Raw genomic sequence first — 16,849 nt, forward strand, 5'->3', positions numbered from 1 at the left:
TGGCTTTTCTGCCCGTTTTTTTCTACCCCTGGCAACGATTTAGTTCCTCTCATTGATTGGAGTCCGTGTCAACTGTTCAACCACGAGTAGCTTCCTCATTAGGCATCCGGGCACACAGAGGTCCAGTTTGGGGTCACTGGGCAGCAACAGAGAGTGGACCTTCTCACTGAGTTTCACTCCATGGCCCAGAAGGCTGAGGCTAATCGTGTTCTGTAGGATCGGTCAAGAACACACCCAGCCAGCAATGAGCTACCTTACCCTCCCTATTAACCCGGGTGGTGCAGGATGGCACACAGAATGAGGCCCTGTTGCATTACAACACCATTGTTACCAGCACAGACTTCAACCTTTCAGTTTTTCAGATGTTACAGTGTTGAATTCCCAAGTTAGACTTTCAATTTCCTTTCCCTCCAAGTGCGCTCACCAATAGGGGCTTTGACCAAACTAATGGGCCTGGAAACCTTGGTTTGTAAGTTGACAAAACTCATCTGTTGCCTAACAAACTGTCGATAAATGGAAACTCTCATTTAGGGAACATCGACACAGCCTGCCTCGATAGGGGTTACCTCAACGCCACTGGCAGAAAAGTTACGACTGACCACATGGTCTTGGACCAAAATAGGTGACAGCGTGTTTTAATTAAATATCATTGTGAGAGCCATGTTAACCAAGTAACTGAGCTGTGCTGAATACATTTGCTGAAACTAAGTAAATGTCAGATTGCAAGAAAAAAAGAACCTGCTTTATGCATTTCCAAATTTCACCTCAATATTCAGCCGCCTTGATAGTACATTCAAGAATTCAAGTTATCATCGGGTCTAATGGTGTTGGCATTTCTGGATCATGACAAAGATTTAGAAATAGCCTCATTTGAATTAAATAGATAAAACCAATTAGCAAGGGTGCATCATCATATCACTGTTGAAGGTTCCCAGCTAAGTGAATTCATCATCATCATCCTTCCAGAATGACTATATGGGTTATCTTTGAAAAGGCCTGCCTGGGGACTGGGAGTGTTAGGGCCTCAAAATGACATGTGTCCATTTTGAAATGTCCAATGGGCCCTCAACTATTCTCGAACACTGTGCTTTACTTCTCTTGCTATTTTTATTTATTCTGCTTTTGCTGTACGGTAGATACTCCTGCCTTCTGGGAGTATTGGTTCCAAGGCATCAGGGAAATACACAGAGGCAGCGATGGAATCATTGCGAATTCACTGGAAATTTGCAGCTTTTAAAGTGATTAAGAGATTCAAAAGTGTTGTGTTGATGGAGACAAAATAGTTCCTCTGGTGGGGAAAGTAGGCATTTTTAAGATTATGTCCCCTTGTTCTAGACTCCTAGGATTTTCTCCTGGGTGAGCGGGGGAGGGGTGTGGGGCCCACTCGCTGACGCATAAAATGACGCGGGATAAAATCGAGCGGAACTCCCGACATCACCGTACCCTATTTAAATTTTCCGGTAGGTGGGGGCACAGCAAAATCAGCTGTGCGCCCGCCAACCAGTCAATGGCCAATGGCCAATTGAGGCCATTGACAGAGTCATTTAGCTAATTAACGGACCTGCCCATCCAACCTTAAGGTTGGCGGGTAGGCCAAGAGCCCCGGCGGGAATTAGAAAAGCATGAAGCCTCATCCACCGGCGGGATGAGGTTTCATGTAGGTTTAAAAAATTTCATTAAAGTTTTTAAAAAAAAATTATGGACATGTCCCAACTCATGTGGCAGTGTCACATGAGGGGACATATCAGGAATTTTTTTTTTCCTATTTTTAATATTTGTGACAGAACAGCCGATCTCCCTGAGGCTGCACTTAGCCTCAGGGAGGTGAGTGCGCTCTTTCGTGCGTATGGCGCCGCACCCCCGATCGGAGACGCGCCTGTGCACGCCCACAATTCAACTTCGCCTCCGACCAGTGGGGGGGTCGGGGGGGTTAAAATCCTGCCCATAATAATGGTTGCTCTTCAAAAGCTTAGTACACCAGAGCCATAACTGCAGAAACTCCTCCAAGCGCAATCTGCCTCTGTGCTGCACTGTGTCACAAGCATTCCTAGGACGAGCAAGGTCAATTATAAATTTATAATAAAATGTGCAAATTCTGGTAAAATTTGGATCATTTTTTCCCCCACAGCTAATAAGATTTGCATGAATTATAGGTCAAATTAGACAACTTCTCCATGGGTGGTGGGGCATTTTTGCCCTAATTGACTTAAAATAGGAATGAAAACTGTCGGCACATTAACTGTGAACTTAAAGTCAAAAGTTGATTGCAAATTTCCTTTACCAATAAATTACTGCAATTACACTGTGGCTATGCTCAAATTTACAAAGAAAATGTTATATTACTCGTATTATCACTGAGCTGTGAAAGAAATTGCCTCCTACATTTGGCCTCTGAAGCTACTTCAACAAAGTCTAATTGATGCACTTTTTAAAAATGAAATCACCTCATAGATTCTAGTGTGGCATGTTTACAAGCACTCATTTTAAGGACTGCTATCTGTGAACTAGAGCATAAACCAGATCTTTAGGCAATGCTTCAACTAGAACAATCTCTAATCCATTATTCACACACCTAATGATTAACATGGGCAGACAGAGACAGACAGGCACAGGGAAGCAGCCACAAAAATTCCCCTCCAAGCCACAAACCATCCTTCTTTGGAACCATGTCACCGTTCCATCACCGTCACTGGGTCAAAATCCTTGAACTCCCTTCCTAACAGCACTGCGGGTGTACCTACATCACATAGTTCAAGAAGGCAGCTCCTCACCACCTTCTCAAAGGCTATTAGGGATGGGCAATAAATGCTGGCCTAGCCAGTGACAACCACATCCCAGGAAACAATAAAAAACACAGACACCCGACTGCATTAAAATATTTCGCTTGTTTTTAAAATGATGCAAATCATTCCCATCTTATTGTTTTGCCTGGACTCCAGAGAATGAATTTTATCACAATTAGTTTTCAAAGTCATTCTTAAATATATTGCACATGATGGTGATATAGAGTTGAAAAAAATAATTCTATGCATCGACTGTGCATTAATATATTAACTTAGAGGAATTTAATTCTGCCACTCAAAAGATCTTACTGTGAAGAGCATTCCCTAATGCTGTATTAGATCACACTCTCAACACTCCCCATTTTTCCCCCAACACTAACCTTGCATTCTCTACTTCTGCTTTGCTCCTCACGCAGTCTCACTTCCCAGGTATGATGCTACGGAGGGGTAAGAAATAGCCACATTGGTCCTGCGTGTTTGCGTCTATGCCCAGCAAATAGTGCCAGCCGGTCTCTGCTGTGCTGTTGGTCAATGTCATTCTGAATGGGCTCTTCATAGAAATGTTACGCGTCAATTCAAAAACTAAATGCAAGCTAAATCGGAGAGCTGGTTTGATGTTCGCATCCTGACTGCCACTAGATGGCACTTGTGACCCATCCAAATTGACGGTACAAAGATAATTTCAGTTTTTCAAATGGTTCAAATGAATGGTTTCAATATGTTTCGGTTTGATTAGCAAATGTTTCCAAATGTTCAAAAAAACATGCAAGGAATGGACCAGCAAATATATCAATCTGAATAATCTACTAAAATATCAGTGCAGTCCTTCCCGACGCAACAATGTTTTGTCCCTTAACAGTGAGCAAACTGTATTCCCAATTAAGGTCCATCCAAGCTGATTAGAAAGCATCATCTATAATCCAATCTACACAGAGACATCTTTCCATGAGCGCTTTTATTAATTCCATTAGCCATGTTCAATAACTGCAGTAGAAGTACCTGGGATGAAACCTTAACTAAAGTCACTTGCCTGGAAGAGCTTTATCACCGCTCCTCTGTCAGTCTGTGTGGTTCATTAGGTTTTTGGCTGATTTAAAGAGTGGATTGTGCCATCAATACACCTTCAAAAAAAAACAAAAAAGAGGACGATTTGCTTTAGCTGTTGTTTTAATTCGCTCTATGTGGAGGTGCGGTATTTGATTTTTGGCCTATTTCCCTTTGAACGAACAACTTACAAATCATGAGAATCCCTGAGCCCAGAAGGTGCGAGGTTGATAGAGGGTAAAAGCAAAAAGTAACTCTCAATCACTGAGACTGAGCTCACTCACCCTTCCATAACAGGTGTGTCTTCACTGCCACCTGATCTCGCTTTCCATCACAGCCTCTCTGTCAACAGTCACTTGACCCCACTATTGGGATTTTCCCTCATTCTCTAATCCAGGCTACAGACCACAGTAAGAAAATCCAGCCCCCAGAGCTTTGTTTTTACTCTTTCGTGGGATGTGGGCGTCGCTGGCTGGGCCAGCGTTTCTTGCCCACCCCTCATTGCCCTTGAGAAGGTGGAGGTGAGAACCATCTTGAACCACTGCAGTTCTGGTGGCGTGGGTACCCACTGTGCTGTTAGGGAGGGAGTTCCAGGATTTTGACTAGGGACAGTTAAAGAACAGCGATTTAGTCCCAAGTCCAGATCGTGTGTATTGGAGGGAAAGGTGCATTAGGTAGCACCCCCATGCATCTGCTGCCCTTGTCCTTCTTGGTGGTAAAGGTTGTGGGTTTGGAAAGTGCTGCCAAAAGAGCCTTGGTGAGTTCCTGCAGTGCATCTTGTAGATGATATACACTGCTGCCACTGTGCATCGGTGGAGGAGGGAGTGAATGTTTGTGGAAGGGATACCAATCAAGCATGTTGCTTTGTCCTGGATGGTGTCAAACTTCTTGAGTGTTGTTGGAGCTGCACTCATCCAGGCAAGTGGAGAGTATTCCATCACACTCTTGACTTGTGCCCTGTAGATGGTGGACAGGCTTTGGGAAGTCGGGAGGTGAGTTACTCGTCACAAGATTCCTAGCTTCTGACTTGCTCTTGTAGCCACAGTATTTATGTGGCTAATTCAGTTCAGTTTCTGGTCATTGGTAACCCCCAACATGTGGATAGTGTGGGGATTCAGCGATGGCAATGCCATTGAATGTCAAGGGATGATAGTTAGATTCTCTCTTGATGAAAATGATCATTGCCTGGCTCTTGTGTGGCACAAAGCTAATTTGCCACTTATTAGCACAATCCTGGATATTGTCCAGGTCTTGCCGCATTTTGACATGGACTGCTTAGTGAACATGGACACAGACATAAGGACACAGACACATGGACATGGGCTGCTTCAGGGCAAAGTCACGGACACATAGACATGGATTGCTTCCAATGCACGCAGGCCTTGGTGTCCTATTGGACCCTGGGATGAGCTTCTGGTCACATATTCACAGCATCACTAAAAACCTGTATTTCCACCTCTGTACCATCGTCTGACTCCACACCTGCCTCAGATCATCTGCTGCTGAGACCCTTCTCCATACCTTTGTAACCACTAGATGTGACGTTTCCAATGGAATACTCTACTGGTCAATCTCCCATATTTCACACTCCATAAACTTAAGCTCATCCAAAATTCTGCCATATCAAAATTCACACCAAGTCCCACTCACCCGCCATCCCTGTCCTCACTGACTTACACTGGCTCCTGATTAAGCAGTGCCTCAATTTTAAAACTCTCATCCAAATCCCTCCATGGCTTCACGCCTATCTCTGCAATCTCTTCCAGCTCTACAACTCTTTAAGATCTCTGCACTCCTCCAATTCTGTCCTCTTGATTTTAATCACTACACCATTAGCCATGTATTCAGTTACCAAGGCCCTAAGCTCTGGAATTTCCACCCTCACTGCAAGAAATTCACTTACATGGCAGCTTGCTGAGCACCTCCCTCAGGATTAGAACACCATCTCCTCACCTTCTGGGATCTGGACTTGAAACTAGCTCAGGCCGTTTCAATAAAAGCCTAGTCCCCCTGCTGGAGCTAAAAGCAAGTGACACAAGTCTAGTCCTTGCAATGTAACTCACTGCTAAAATGCTGGGTAATTTTAAGGTCACGTAATAGTTACGTTACTGGAATAGTGACCCAGAGAATGCAAAATCCTCCTATGGGAGTTTGAAAGTCCAAATTCAGATTTTAAGTTCTGAAGTAAAAAGCTGGGACAGTTCCCATCAATGTTCCCCCTAAACTGCACATGTGCACAGTAATCCAGAATATACCACCAGGCCATTCACAAGTTGTCCCCTTTAAGACATTGCATTCAGCCACAAAAAATTGCAAATGTACCGTACATTGAAACAAAGAAGCCATGAACAACAAAAAAATTTTAGAGATGTTGGTCTTCGCCACTTACGACATCCATATTTATAACACGACAGGCGCTTCAATGCAATAAAAATCATTACTGCTGAAAAGAGAGACATGCTTTTGAAGCTTTTCGTCTTTCATCAGGACAAACGCAAGAATGCCAAATTTCAAAGTAAGCAACAATTTATATACATGAGAAAAGAGTGTTGATTGGTAGGCAAGGCAACCCTGATTGGTTGAGATGTTGCCATGGAAAATGTACCAGGAAACTATCCCCCGCGCTTTTGTTTAATTCAAATAAGGTGCAATGTCAGGGCATGTTCCTTTTGCCTGCACAAGACAGATCCCTGTGTATGGATATACGTAGCTTCCAGCGAGCATAACCTTGCGAGCCCAACTGATAATCTTAAATTGGTTGTCAGCGTAAATCTTAGCACAGTCAGGATTGTTCAACGAGTGCTGTCTGATCGTAAAATCACATCTAACGTTAGACATTATGTTCTGAGTTTAGCACGCATGGGCTGGTTGAATATGGTCAGTGCTCTGCCTATTACGAACAGCCAAAGGGATGTGCTGTTTGATACAATCTGCCAGTCATTTAGACATATGGCCTACATACCTGGCACTGCACCAGCACTGAAATTCATATATTACATTACTCATTTGTGTGCTAGGCAAAAAGTTTTTTTGGCTTGATGGCAGCATCCTCTTAGTGGAGAATACCACTCATGTTGCTACTGCGTAGTAGCAGCGTGAAATGGCTAGCTTCACCCGTTGCTCAAATTTCAGCAATCATTGTATGTTTGCATTATCAACTATAAAGTCATCTGTTGTGTCCTATATGCTCCATTTATTTTGGACAGAAATAGATGCGCTTACTCACTAGTTGCACCTCGTTAAGTTGCACTGCATACAAGAAAAAACATAAGTAAATAACAACTCATTAATGTTCAATTACGTTTTGGATAATTCAGGCCTTCTCATTCTCTTTGGGTGGTGTGGGGTTACAGGTTGCACCATGCGCTTCCTGCAATTCATGTAATACTGCAGGTCAGACTTGAGCTGGAAACAACTGGGCAGGAGGAGCTCTTATTATATAGTAGAATAGTGTAATACAGCAATCACATTATACTGGCCGTTGCATATAGCGATTGAATCCACCATAAACAGGAGGGTCTGCATAAGTTAAAGTGGTCCTGAAGGTGTCAGGTTGTTGAAAAAACTTAACTAATGTCCTTCAGGGAAAGAAAGCCTCCAATCTTACCCACTCTGGCATATATGTGATTCCTGGCCCTCACTGACCTGGCTGACTCTTAATGGTTTTCTACCCCTACAAACCATCCAGTTGTATCTGGGGCAACTGGAGATGGGAAGCAAAATGCCAGCCATGCCAGCCTACATCCTGAGAATGAATGAATAAAAAACACCGGTGCAGCACTCGGAAAGCCAGAAAGCTTCCAACCACGTGCCGCCAATATGATGTTAGGATTTTGAATAGTAAAGCTGGATTGTGCTGAGTGTGGGAGAGAGCAGAAAGTCTGGGAAAAGGAGAGAACACTCCGAGTGTTACCCAGGTTCACCTCCTAGAATCGGCCATCGATTGATAGTAAACGTCTGTTAGCCGCCGCCGGCACTGTGAGCTTGGGTGGGTGACAGTACAGGGTAGCCAGATGTATCATGCCTTTCACAACCTCAAGACATCCCAAAGTGCTTTACAACCAAATGAATTACTTTTGAAGTGTAGTCACTGCTGCAATGTACAAAATGCGGCTGCCAATTTGTGCACAGCAAGCTCCAACAAATAGCAACATGATGACAACCAAATAAGCTGGTTTTGGGATGCCGATTGTGCGTTTAATATTGACTGGGACAACAGGGTTATCTCCCCTGCTCTTCTTCAAAATAGGCTCTTTTACATCCAACCTGAGCAGGCAGAAGGGACTGTGGTTGAACGTCTCATCTGAAACATTCCCTAGGTATTGCACCGGTACGTCAGCCTTAACCTTTTTGCCCAAAAAAAGCAACCATCTGACTCTGAGGCATGTGTGCTCCCAACGGAGCCACAGCTTGCACTGAAAAAGAAATGAAAAGGAGATGGAAAACAATCAGTAAAAAGCTACAAGGAGATTTATGGCAGGAAAACAAAGCTCCCAATGGAAAGTTCCAGCAAACATTGTAAAGGATGAGGTGTATTCAGATTTACAAGACCTGCTGAAAGCCCAAGCCAGTACAGTCGGGTTGCCAACTTCAGTTGAACGTACTCCAGGAGGTTTCGTCACATGATTTCCCAATCCTTAAATGTAAAATATTTTCTCCATCTCTGATATCTATATAATAATGAACAAAAATGAAAATGAGGCATGAGTGTTTTTTTTTGATGTCTCTATGATTTTTCTTCTGCCTTGCTCACAGTGGCTTCGAGGTAATCCATCTTTAATTCCTGGAATCTCCAGCACAATCCTGGATGGTTGACAACCTTAGGATCCAGAATCCCAAAGCGAACTCTTGCAGGGGCCCCTCGGCCCGTAGACACAAGGCTCGCATTGAGAGAAGTTCGCATTCAGTGAGACAGATCCAACCCACTGCCAGAAATCCCGTAACAACATGTCTCTCGTAACTGTGAAGAGTGTGCAGGTTTTTAACTGTAGCATTGGAATACTAACTACTGAACAAATCAGCATGCTGGGAACACCAGACACATTTACTTCCACAGGTCATATAGCTTTGCTGCAATTCTGCAAAGGACTGAGATGTTGCCCATACTTCACTGTGAGTAAAATACCCTCAACCCGTCAGCAGTGTGGACTGCCCTCACTGATCTAATATGCGCCTTGCAATGTAAATGGGATAAACTGCAGACCACTGTCGGCCAAGTCAAGGAGAACTATTTTGGTTTGAGACAGATCTGTTGGGCCATAACATCTTTAGGAGCAGTGTATCCTTCCCCGATCTGGATATCAACCGACCTCTGGTCCTATAGGAACAGGAATAGGCCACTCAGCCCCTCCGGCCTACTCCATCCACTCAACTAGATCATGGCTGATCAGGAGTTTAGAAGAATGAGAGGTAATATTACTGAAACATATAAGATTCTGAGGGGGCTTGACAAGGTAGATGATGAGAGGATGTTTCCCTTCATGGGGGGAATCTAGAACGGGGGGGGGCACACTTTCAAAATAGGGGGTTTCCACTTAAGATGGAAATGAGGAAGAATTTCTTCTCCAGGAAGGTTGGTTAAATTCTCCTCCTTGTGGTAGGTGCATGGGAACACCACAAAAGGCAAGTTCGCCTCCAAGCCACTCACCATCCTGACTTGGAAATATATCGCCGTTTCCTTCACTGTCGCTGGGTCAAAGTCCTGGAGCTCCCTCCCTAACAGCACTGTGGGTGTGCCTACAACACAATGACTACAGCGGCTCAAGAAGGTGACTCACCACCACCTTCTCAAGGGCAATCAGGGATAGGCAATAAATGCTGGCCCAGCCAGTGATGCTCACATCCCATGAATGAATTTAAAAACTTATCGTACAGCACAGTTGAAAGTCAATACACTTCAACACAAACGCGATTGTCAACAAATATGTCATTAAAGCGGAGGAAAACAGTGACAAATTTGCGTGTGAAATTCTACCTTTTATGTAGAATCTCAGTTGTGCTCCAACTCAGAAGTGGATAGTGACCTGGATTTTCGTACAAGTGCTGAACGAACCTTTCAGTCGAGCCCATTTTCGCAACCGCTTCCACACGAGAAGGTTATGGGCTCCTGTACCTGCCATGCCGGCAAATCATGGGACTGTGAGCTGGGTGCAGAGTTGAGGGGAAATAGAGATGGGCTTTGAACATAACATGTATGAAGTTAGCCAATTAATGCGCATCTCAGTTGTTCGGTTACTCAATGGATCAGAGGATGGATGGACCCTTTCCTCAGCTGTTTGGTAGGCATTTCGGGAGGGAAGGGGAATGGGAGGGGAGGAGTGACCTTGAAAGCATATATGTATCAGTCCAGCAAACAAGAAATTCCTTTTAAAATCAGGCCAATGTCCTTGAACTGTGGACCTGCATTAAGTTTAACGCACCCAGTATTTATGCATAAACAGTGTTGAGTGAGACGCATGAATGAATAAACTGACGGAGGAAGAAAGACAAGTTCTTTTTCTTGTTCTGTCAATACTTTGCCGCTGCAATCAGCAGTGTTATAACCCAGAGCACTTTCTACCGTATTCCATTGCAACATTATTTACAAGTGGCAAAAACCCAAGACATGCCGTTAGCCGAGGTCACCCGGGTAAAAGTCAGGTACAGTTACCAGATTAAAAAGTGGGGGTTGCTGTCATTTATCGAGAGTACCAGCGGCGTTCGTTTTCTACTTTCACTGCAAGCCCACTTTCACTTGGATCATGCGGCATCTTTCAGGCCTCCAGGACACCCAATGAGCTTCGCAGTCCAATGAATCAGTGTGAAAGCGGAGTCGCTGTTATTTTGCAGGCAAATCCAGCAGCATCCCACAGCAATGAGATAAATGATCAGTTAATTATTTTTGTTTGGTGTTGACTGGGAGATCAATGTTGGGCAGGACACCTTCGAGTAGCCCTCTGAAATGTTTTCCATAAGGGCAAGCGGAACCTCAGTTTAATGTCTCATCAGAAAAACTGCGCTTCTAACTCCCTCAGTATCCATTGAACTGTTAACCAACCAATACACCGGCTTTCTCTGTAACTTTTTTTTGGAAGTAAGAGATAAATTGTTTTATAGTTAAATAGGATTTAATTAAATATATTTCTTTTCTAGGTAGCCCTCCCTTTCATGAACTCAATGACCCACATGGCTGGTTTGAAGGTTGGATGTGCAATCAGTGAGCCTCACCCAGATTCACAGCTAAGAAAAACCACTTGGATTACTGGACGGCTATAAGTGTCTTCACGAGAGGAGAAGGTGAAAAGGCAGCAAATGGGATTGTTCCGACCAGAAAAACGCAAGCTTGGAAATGGGCAACTGGTTATACATTGAAGAGTGTGGACCCTGCTGTCAAGGATGGGGGAGAAGGGGAATGTGAAACTTAGAAAACTTTGCTACATGATCAAGAAAGTGTTAACATTCACATCTAAACGGACACTTACAATTCAGCGCTCTTCTACTGAAATTACCAGAAATGAACTACAGGCTGGAAATTAGCTGAGGTTAAGCTGCCCTTTGGTATAGTCCAGGTGTGGACATGGGCCTTCTGTTTCCATTCAAGATGTTGATAAAAGCTCCAACAGCCTTTATTTAGCTCCTTCGCCAACGTGGCCATTCTTCAAATGCAAGTCAGCTGAGCATGGCTATTCACCTTAGAGGGCATCACAGCGCGGCTTGAACCTGTCCATGTGCAACATTCACCAGATAGCAAACAGGAGAGGGAAGTCTACCTGATCTTGCAGGGAAACTGAGACCGACTGCAGCACCCCCAACAGAACTGCCCTTGAGAAATCCGAGCTCAGTATGGCGTGTCGATCAAACTAGACATCTGTTCGTTCAGTATTGGCACAGATGACGCAATTAACCACAATCAATGCAACACAACTGTAGTCCCAAAGTCCAGGATTCCCCACCCCTTACACACCGGGATGGCTTGCTATAGAAATTACCGTGACTGGATAGGTTGCGGTTTTCAACATTCCTCAGGCACACCCTATGTAACTAAAGGCAGCAGAAATTACACCCTAGAGACAGGTCTGTATTCTCTACATGTCAACAGCGAACAGTGCCAGGGAGCCACAAGATCTATACAACGGAGTAAAAAAGCTGCACTCCTGGGGGTGTTCCACCAGCAATGGAGAGATCAAAAGCGGAACAGGGCACTCTATTTATGGAACCTCTGGGAACTGTATTGGCCCTCACTTCCAATGCTGATGTCTGTATCAGTGTGACCACTGATGCAAAGTGATATGTACTGCCTCAAGGTGTTTATTTCTTGTGCTGTAGATGTCATTAACACTTCAGTAAAATATGCGAAATGTTCATCCTGTGTGCACTTGAATGCGGTAAAGCACATCAAGTGACACTGATACACAGGTCGTTGCAGATTTGTAATTGTGATCAGGAATAGTGAACAACTTGAGAGATGACAAATCTCACAATTAAATCTATTAGACACGAAAGTCAGACTTACATTTCTATAGCTCCTTTCATGACCTCAGGATGTCCCAAAGCACTTTACAGGCAATTAAATACTTTTGCAGTGCAGCCACTATTGTAATATAGGGAAAGGTGGTTGCACACTGCAAGCTCCCACAGACAGGGTGAAGCAAATAATCTGTTTCAGTTGGTTACAGGATAAACATTGGCCAGGGCACCAGGGAAGACTGCTCGGATCTTTGAAATAGTACAATGGTACCTGTTACATCCACCTGACTCAGTTTACCAACGCATCAGAAAGACAACTCCTCTGACAGTGCAGCCCTCCCTCACTAATGCACTGAAGTGTCAGCCTGGATTATATGCTACAATCTGGAACTGAAAGCTAGTCTCAGTAATAGTGACCATGAAACTATCATCGATTATTGTAAAAACCCATCCTGTTCAGTAATGCCCTTTAGGGAAGGAGATCTGAGGTCCTTACCTGGTCTGGCCTACACGTGGCTCCAGACCCATAGCAATCGGGCTGGCTCTTAGCTGCCCTCTGAAATGGCCTAGCAAGCCACGCAGTTCAAGGGCAATTGGGGATGGGCAACAAATGCTGGCCATGCCAGCGATGCCCACATTCCATGAAACAATATATTTTTTAAAAATCTCTGTAGTGAGACAAACCCTCTAACTCAGAGTGCTACCCACTGAGCTAAGGTCGGCACTGATTTTTCTACAGCATGTTGCTATCAAGATGTTTAGTGAAGGCACCATACAAAGTGGGAACACTGGCTGATTATTCCTCCTCCTTAAGCCTAGCATCAATGAAACCAACTAAAGCCGCCCTTTCTAAGATTCCCTAAGTCAGCACCGCCTGCAAGTCTAACTGGAGAAATGTTTTGGATTAGTATTAGCTCAGATGGTACATTTAGCCACTAATGCAGCAGTGCAGCCCATGTGGTGCTATGGAGCCTATCATCTCCTTATGACATCTGTGCATTTTTTATATATACGATCCACCTTGGACCAGCAAATTAATAGAATCAAAGGGCTAAATATGAGGGGCCACCCACAGGCAGGTAAATAGGTGGGTGGATCTGTAAATTAGGTGCCTTGCCATCAGCAGTGTGCCCATCATCAGCCCGTCCATCCCCATTTTATGAGCGGCAGGGGAGGTGTGGTTGAGCTGCCCACCCAAGGCCCAGCTGAGGACCTTAAGTAGGACATTAATGCCCAGTTAAGGGGTTCATCCCACCACTGCTCCAGTATAACCGGCAGTGGGAGAAGCCTGCGTCCAACGTGCAGCCCAGCGGGTTTAACCCCGCGGGTTGCTGGTCAGTGAAAAAGCGGGGAGGTGCCTCCTTCCGATTGGCTGGCAGCTCTATGAGGCAGAACTTTCTCCTAGAGACAGATCGGAAGTTCCACCTCATATTAATTAAAAGGACGTCACCCAAAAAGTTAAAGCAGGGCCAGCTGACCAAGCAGAGGCAGGCTTGCCCCCGACATTTACACTGGGGTGTGGGAAGCCTAACTCAGCATATATTCCAGCCCATTATGGCACAGAAGGAGGCCATTTCACCCGAGTCCATGCTGGCTCTCCATAGAGCAGTCCAATCAGTCCCATTCCCCCGCTCTATCCCCGCAGCCCTGAAAGTTTATTTCCCTTGTGGCTCTCCGATTTCCTTTTGAAATCACACGTCATTTCCACTTTTCCCACCCTCATGAATACGTTCTAGGTCATTTCCACTTGTTGGGTAAAATATTTCTTCCTCACATCCCTCTTGCATCGCTTGCCCAAAACCTTGAATGTGTTTCCCCTAGTCTTTGGACGATCAGCTAATGGGAACAGCTTTGCTTTGCCTACCTTATCTAAATAGTCATAATCTTGTACACCTCTGTCAAATCTCCCCTCAATTTCATGTGCTCATGTAATATTTCAATATAGACTCAGTTAAAAATTCCCAAAGATCCCTTCATTGTATTTAGAATAATTTTATGCTATTTGAATTCTTCTGGTTCTGTGTTCTGATTATGCTTGAAAATAAACCTATCAGATTTAGCCTGAACAATATAATGTGAGAATATTGTTCGGATTTACTTTGGCGGTTCTTCATATCCCAATTTCATTTACAGGGGACACAGAGGTATTCCATTAAAATAAGTTCTTCTGTGACCATTACTATCAGCAGTAATGAAGAGAGACACAGCCGCATATGTGAAAGGACAAGGAGGAATGGGACACAAATCCCCGAGGGTAGATGTTGGCTTTGACTTAGAAGGTTTCCCGTATCTAGACATGCATGAGGCAGACTAAGCACATGCTTACATCTGTTTTCCTGCAATAGGTGGCCAGCCTGAAGCCAGAGGCTATAGTGTGAGGGGTGCCATTCCGCTTCCAGCATGGCTGACCAGCTCCTTTCAAACCCCTGAAAAGCTGTGGATGCTGGGTTAATTGCTGCTTTCAATTCTAAGACAGATAGATTTTTTGTTATGTGGGCATCAAGGGATATGGAAAGAAGGCAGGTATATGGATGTAGATCAGCCATGATCTAACTGAATGTCAGAACTGCCTCAAGGGACTGAATGGTTTCCTCCAGTTCTTAATGTTTCTGTGAAGAAGCAAATGGAGTTAGTTATTCAGTGACCAGTCACCAGTGGGCAGCATGAGGTAGACCAAAGAACATCAGCTCTGCAACCTGCAACAGAAAGTATTGCCAGCTGTCCTTGGTTGGAAAATTTCTAATACTAACTATTGTGTCAGTATATTTTAGAGAGAGATGATGCACCTGTGTTACTGCTAAGGGACATTGTGTGTATGTGAATATATTACACACACATATATCAAAGCAAAGTCATATTCTGTACAACTTCCAGCATTTATTACCACGTCCTTTTTTTTGTTAAAAGGACACACAAGTAACTGCAGCAAACATTGCTCAATCTTTTCCCAACAGGAATGGATGAGCTCCACAATGTTAATAAATTACAATGTCTAAGAGCCACAATTTCCTCCATATACTCATTTTAATGAAAAATCAGGAGTGATCATCAAGTGGAGAATAGTGTTAAAAATAATCAGAGAAAGAACTTATATCCAGCAGGTATGGGTTGGATATCAAAGTAAAATACCAGTGGGCAGACATATTATTGATCTTAAAACAGCCAGGAGATCAAAAAGACAACATGGCCAAGTGCCGACATGGTGGTGTAATTCACAGGGGCTGCTCACAGGGTTAAGCGGTGCTCAAGAAAGCTGGTATTAAGAGGAACTTGTTAGAGGCAATGATACCAAGGAAGCTCACATATTTTGGACAGGTGATGCAAACAGAAGGGGAGTGCTTGGAAAAAGAGGTAATGCAAGAGAAAACACCTGTAAAACGTGCACCAGGAAGACCCACGATGGCTTGGATGGGCAATATTAAAATATGATCTGGCTTCCCTATGGAACTGGCAATGGAGGCAGCGGAGAATAGAAATCAGGGGAGAAAAGTTTGCTCGTAGTGCAGCCAACACTGGGAGCGTGGATGGATGAAAGACAGGCTGAGTTATCACTTGCCATTCCTGAACCATGAAGGCTCAAAACCTGGAACCCAAGGCTAGGGCATTTGCAGTCCAATGCTCACCACCCCCAGACAGTTGGGAGGCCTGAGATATTGCATCAAATGGGCCATCACCAACCACTCTGTTCCTGTCCTGTTCATTCCCAACTTCCAGTCCCGCTCCTTGCTGCATTCTTAAATGGAGCTGAAACTACAACCTGTGCAGATGTCTCATTCGTACTCAGCGAGCTACTGCATACAGTTTTTTTTTGGTCTCATTTCGTCAGCAGGAGGCAAACAGCGGTCACGTTTACTTTACCGCCGCAAATCTGACTGCACAGCACTGTATGAACAGCAGCTACACAGGGAATTACAAGAGCATACTTATGGTGAACAGTCTAAACTTACAGCATTGAGAGTGGCCGTAATGAATCATCTATTTTTCACAAAAAATAGCCTTCCATTTATTGCCAGCAACAAAGTGCAAGCTGAGCCCCTTAGACACAAACACACAGAATGACTGTCTTTAGGCTACAGTGAGAAACCAAACCATCACACTGCACATCATTAGGAAGGAATTTGTTTTATAAATTAAGCAACAGGGTTAAGATCCCAGCTACCGTTAATACTGGACAAGTCAGACCCCAGGGTGAAACCTGGCTTGTTAGATCATATTTCTTTTTAGAAACTGTAGAGGGAAGTCACTGAACAAATTCACAGGAGTCTGCTGATGAACTTAATGTAAAGAATAAAACATTTATTTAAACAAGGAAAGTGAACTCTATTACATCAGACAAGAAGGCTGGAAAGATCTCAAAGGTCACAAGGTGACAATTCAAATTCCCACTATTCCTTTACCACCAGCAATATCTTTACAGACACATAAATTAGTGAAGAGATACCACTAGCTTGACACAAAGGCTTCTCACTTGCGAGTGGCACAGTTGTAAACAGTTTCTTCTGGTGAATTCCTGAGCATTCACTTGATGCTCCTCACCCAATTCTCCCCAAGACCACCGAAAAACCGCACTATAAACT

General features: G+C 44.1%; 1 protein-coding gene across 2 annotated transcripts in view; it reads right to left on the reverse strand.

The window, feature by feature from the left end:
* The window catches only part of psd3l (pleckstrin and Sec7 domain containing 3, like), a 300,860-nt gene that overhangs the window by 228,585 nt on the left and 55,426 nt on the right, over positions 1 to 16,849 (reverse strand). The window contains exon 3 of one of the 2 annotated variants that reach the window (XM_041200457.1): positions 3,814 to 3,904. The exons of the other annotated variant lie outside the window; for it this stretch is intronic. The gene's annotated coding sequence lies outside the window, so the exon portion shown is untranslated. The remainder of the gene's footprint in view (positions 1 to 3,813; positions 3,905 to 16,849) is intronic. 2 annotated transcript variants of the gene reach the window in all.

The sequence above is a fragment of the Carcharodon carcharias genome, chromosome 1 (genome assembly GCF_017639515.1).
Source record: "Carcharodon carcharias isolate sCarCar2 chromosome 1, sCarCar2.pri, whole genome shotgun sequence".
NCBI classification, from domain to species: domain Eukaryota; kingdom Metazoa; phylum Chordata; class Chondrichthyes; order Lamniformes; family Lamnidae; genus Carcharodon; species Carcharodon carcharias.